Source organism: Mytilus galloprovincialis, chromosome 11 (assembly GCF_965363235.1).
Source record: "Mytilus galloprovincialis chromosome 11, xbMytGall1.hap1.1, whole genome shotgun sequence".
Taxonomy (NCBI): domain Eukaryota; kingdom Metazoa; phylum Mollusca; class Bivalvia; order Mytilida; family Mytilidae; genus Mytilus; species Mytilus galloprovincialis.
In genome coordinates, this window is record NC_134848.1 from 3790708 (window position 1) to 3796338 (window position 5631).

Sequence of the window (5631 nt, forward strand, 5' to 3'; positions counted from 1 at the left end):
GTTTGATACCATGTGTAACCTAGCTCTTTCTCTCTGTTTTAGTCACGTTCCCTGTCCTTAGCCGTGTATTGGGTTTGATACCATGTGTAACCTAGCTCTTTCTCTCTGTTATAGTCACGTTCCCTGTCCTTAGCCGTGTGTTGGGTTTGATGCCATGTGTAACCTAGCTCTTTCTCTCTGTTATGGTCACGTTCCCTGTCCTTAGCCGTGTATTGGGTTTGATACCATGTGTAACCTAGCTCTTTCTCTCTGTTATAGTCACGTTCCCTGTCCTTAGCCGTGTGTTGGGTTTGATTCCATGTGTAACCTAGCTCTTTCTCTCTGTTATGGTCACGTTCCCTGTCCTTAGCCGTGTATTGGGTTTGATACCATGTGTAACCTAGCTCTTTCTCTCTGTTATAGTCACGTTCCCTGTCCTTAGCCGTGTATTGGGTTTGATACCATGTGTAACCTAGCTCTTTCTCTCTGTAATAGGCCACAATAAACTCTTCCCTCTTTTACCTGTCCTTAGCCGTGTATTGGGTTTGATACCATGTGTAACCTAGCTCTTTCTCTCTGTAATAGGCCACAATACACTGTTCCCTCTTTTCCCTGTCCTTAGCCGTGTGTTGGGTTTGATACCATGTGTAACCTAGCTCTTTCTCTCTGTAATAGTCACGTTCCCTGTCCTTAGCCGTGTATTGGGTTTGATACCATGTGTAACCTAGCTCTTTCTCTCTGTAATAGTCACGTTCCCTGTCCTTAGCCATGTATTGGGTTTGATAACATGTGTAACCTAGCTCTTTCTCTCTGTTATAGTCACGTTCTCTGTCCTTAGCCGTGTATTGGGTTTGATACCATGTGTAACCTAGCTCTTTCTGTCTATTATAGTCACGTTCCCTGTCCTTAGCCGTGTATTGGGTTTGATACCATGTGTAACCTAGCTCTTTCTCTCTGTAATAGTCACGTTCCCTGTCCTTAGCCATGTATTGGGTTTGATAACATGTGTAACCTAGCTCTTTCTCTCTGTTATAGTCACGTTCCCTGTCCTTAGCCGTGTTTTGGGTTTGATACCATGTGTAACCTAGCTCTTTCTCTCTGTTATAGTCACGTTCCATGTCCTTAGCCGTGTATTGGGTTTGATACCATGTGTAACCTAGCTCTTTCTCTATGTTATAGTCACGTTCCCTGTCCTTAGCCGTGTATTGGGTTTGATACCATGTGTAACCTAGCTCTTTCTCTCTGTTATAGTCACGTTCCCTGTCCTGAGCCGTGTATTGGGTTTGATACCATGTGTAACCTAGGTCTTTCTCTCTGTTATAGGCACGTTCCCTGTCCTTAGCCGTAAATTGGGTTTGATACCATGTGTAACCTAGCTCTTTCTCTCTGTTATAGTCACGTTCCCTGTCCTTAGCCGTGTATAGGGTTTGATACCATGTGTAACCTAGCTCTTTCTCTCTGTTATAGTCTTTTCCCTGTCCTTAGCCGTGTATTGGGTTTGATACCATGTGTAACCCAGCTCTTTCTCTCTGTAATAGTCACGTTCCCTGTCCTTAGCCGTGTATTAGGTTTGATACCATGTGTAACCTAGCTCTTTCTCTCTGTTATAGTCACGTGTCCTGTCCTTAGCCGTGTATAGGGTTTGATACCATGAGTAACCTAGCTCTTTCTCTCTGTTATAGTCATGTTCCCTGTCCTTAGCCGTGTATAGGGTTTGATACCATGTGTAACCTAGCTCTTTCTCTCTGTTAAAGTCACGTTCCCCTATCCTTAGCCGTGTATTGGGTTTGATACCATGTGTAACCTAGTTGTTTCTCTCTGTTATAGTCACGTTCCCTGTCCTTAGCCGTGTATTGGGTTTGATACCATGTGTAACCTAGCTCTTTCTCTCTGTTATAGTCACGTTCCATGTCCTTAGCCGTGTATTGGGTTTGATACCATGTGTAACCTAGCTCTTTCTCTCTGTTATAGTCACGTTCCCTGTCCTTAGCCGTGTGTTGGGTTTGATACCATGTGTAACCTAGCTCTTTCTCTGTGTTATAGTCACGTTCCCTGTCCTTAGCCGTGTATAGTGTTTGATACCACGTGTAACCTAGCTCTTTCTCTCTGTTATAGTCACGTTCCCTGTCCTTAGCCGTGTATTGGGTTTGATACCATGTGTAACCTAGCTCTTTCTCTCTGTTATAGTCACGTTCCCTGTCCTTAGCCGTGTATTGGGTTTGATACCATGTGTAACCTAGCTCTTTCTCTCTGTTATAGTCACGTTCCCTGTCCTTAGCCGTGTGTTGGGTTTGATACCATGTGTAACCTAGCTCTTTCTCTCTGTTATAGTCACGTTCCCTGTCCTTAGCCGTGTATTGGGTTTGACGCCATGTGTAACCTAGCTCTTTCTCTCTGTTATGGTCACGTTCCCTGTCCTTAGCCGTGTATTGGGTTTGATACCATGTATAACCTAGCTCTTTCTCTCTGTTATAGTCACGTTCCCTGTCCTTAGCCATGTATTGGGTTTGATACCATGTGTAACCTAGCTCTTTCTCTCTGTTATAGTCACGTTCCCTGTCCTTAGCCGTGTATTGGGTTTGATACCATGTGTAACCTAGCTCTTTCTCTCTGTTATAGTCACGTTCCCTGTCCTTAGCCGTGTATTGGGTTTGATACCATGTGTAACCTAGGTCTTTCTCTCTGTTATAGGCCACAATACACTCTTCCCTATTTTACCTGTCCTTAGCCGTGTATTGGGTTTGATACCATGTGTAACCTAGCTCTTTCTCTCTGTAATAGGCCACAATACACTGTTCCCTCTTTTCCCTGTCCTTTGCCGTGTGTTGGGTTTGATACCATGTGTTACCTAGCTCTTTCTCTCTGTTATAGTCACGTTCCCTGTTCTTAGCCGTGTTTTGGGTTTGATACCATGTGTAACCTAGCTCTTTCTCTCTGTTATAGTCACGTTCCATGTCCTTAGCCGTGTATTGGGTTTGATACCATGTGTAACCTAGCTCTTTCTCTATGTTATAGTCACGTTCCCTGTCCTTAGCCGTGTATTGGGTTTGATACCATGTGTAACCTAGCTCTTTCCCTCTGTTATAGGCACGTTCCCTGTCCTTAGCCGTGTATTGGGTTTGATACCATGTGTAACCTAGCTCTTTCTCTCTGTTATAGTCACGTTCCCTGTCCTTAGCCGTGTATTGGGTTTGATACCATGTGTAACCTAGGTCTTTCTCTCTGTTATAGGCCACAATACACTCTTCCCTATTTTACCTGTCCTTAGCCGTGTATTGGGTTTGATACCATGTGTAACCTAGCTCTTTCTCTCTGTAATAGGCCACAATACACTGTTCCCTCTTTTCCCTGTCCTTTGCCGTGTGTTGGGTTTGATACCATGTGTTACCTAGCTCTTTCTCTCTGTTATAGTCACGTTCCCTGTTCTTAGCCGTGTTTTGGGTTTGATACCATGTGTAACCTAGCTCTTTCTCTCTGTTATAGTCACGTTCCATGTCCTTAGCCGTGTATTGGGTTTGATACCATGTGTAACCTAGCTCTTTCTCTATGTTATAGTCACGTTCCCTGTCCTTAGCCGTGTATTGGGTTTGATACCATGTGTAACCTAGCTCTTTCCCTCTGTTATAGGCACGTTCCCTGTCCTTAGCCGTGAATTGGGTTTGATACCATGTGTAACCTAGCTCTTTCTCTCTGTTATAGTCACGTTCCCTGTCCTTAGCCGTGTATAGGGTTTGATACCATGTGTAACCTAGCTCTTTCTCTCTGTTATAGTCACGTTCCCTGTCCTTAGCCGTGTATTGGGTTTGATACCATGTGTAACCTAGCTCTTTCTCTCTGTAATAGTCACGTTCCCTGTCCTTAGCCGTGTATTGGGTTTGATAACATGTGTAACCTAGCTCTTTCTCTCTGTTATAGTCACGTTCTCTGTCCTTAGCCGTGTATTGGGTTTGATACCATGTGTAACCTAGCTCTTTCTGTCTATTATAGTCACGTTCCCTGTCCTTAGCCGTGTATTGGGTTTGATACCATGTGTAACCTAGCTTTTTATCTCGGTAATAGGCCACAATACACTGTTCCCTCTTTTCCCTGTCCTTAGCCGTGTATTGGGTTTGATACCATGTGTAACCTAGCTCTTTCTCTCTGTAATAGGCCACAATACACTGTTCCCTCTTTTCCCTGTCCTTAGCCGTGTGTTGGGTTTGATACCATGTGTAACCTAGCTCTTTCTCTCTGTTATAGTCACGTTCCCTGTCCTTAGCCGTGTTTTGGGTTTGATACCATGTGTAACCTAACTCTTTCTCTCTGTTATAGTCACGTTCCTTGTCCTTAGCCGTGTATTGGGTTTGATACCATGTGTAACCTAGCTCTTTCTCTCTGTTATAGTCACGTTCCCTGTCCTTAGCCGTGTATTGGGTTTGATACCTTGTGTAACCTAGCTCTTTCTCTCTGTTATAGTCACGTTCCCTGTCCTTAGCCGTGTATTGGGTTTGATACCATGTGTAACCTAGCTCTTTCTCTCTGTTATAAACACGTGTCCTGTCCTTAGCCGTGTATTGGGTTTGATACCATGTGTAACCTAGCTCTTTCTCTCTGTTATAGTCACGTTCCCTGTCCTTAGCCGTGTATTGGGTTTGATACCATGTGTAACCTAGCTCTTTCTCTCTGTTATAGTCCGTTCCCTGTCCTTAGCCGTGTATTGGGTTTGATACCTTGTACAACCTAGCTCTTTCTCTCTTTTATAGTCACGTTCCCTGTCCTTAGCCGTGTATTGGGTTTGATACCATGTGTAACCTAGCTCTTTCTCTCTGTAATAGGCCACAATACACTCTTCCCTCTTTTACCTGTCCTTAGCCGTGTATTGGGTCTGATACAATGTGTAACCTAGCTCTTTCTCTCTGTAATAGGCCACAATACACTGTTCCCTCTTTTCTCTGTCCTTAGCCGTGTGTTGGGTTTGATACCATGTGTAACCTAGCTCTTTCTCTCTGTTATAGTCACGTTCCATGTCCTTAGCCGTGTATTGGGTTTGATACCATGTGTAACCTAGCTCTTTCTCTATGTTATAGTCACGTTCCCTGTCCTTAGCCGTGTATTGGGTTTGATACCATGTGTAACCTAGCTCTTTCTCTCTGTTATAGTCACGTTCCCTGTCCTTAGCCGTGTATTGGGTTTGATACCATGTGTAACCTAGGTCTTTCTCTCTGTTATAGGCACGTTCCCTGTCCTTAGCCGTGAATTGGGTTTGATACCATGTGTAACCTAGCTCTTTCTCTCTGTTAAAGTCACGTTCCCTGTCCTTAGCCGTGTATAGGGTTTGATACCATGTGTAACCTAGCTCTTTCTCTCTGTTATAGTCACGTTCCCTGTCCTTAGCCGTGTATTGGGTTTGATACCATGTGTAACCTAGCTCTTTCTCTCTGTAATAGTCACGTTCCCTGTCCTTAGCCGTGTATTGGGTTTGATACCATGTGTAACCTAGCTCTTTCTCTCTGTTATAGTCACGTGTCCTGTCCTTAGCCGTGTATAGGGTTTGATACCATGAGTAACCTAGCTCTTTCTCTCTGTTATAGTCATGTTCCCTGTCCTTAGCCGTGTATAGGGTTTGATACCATGTGTAACCTAGCTCTTTCTCTCTGTTATAGTCACGTTCCC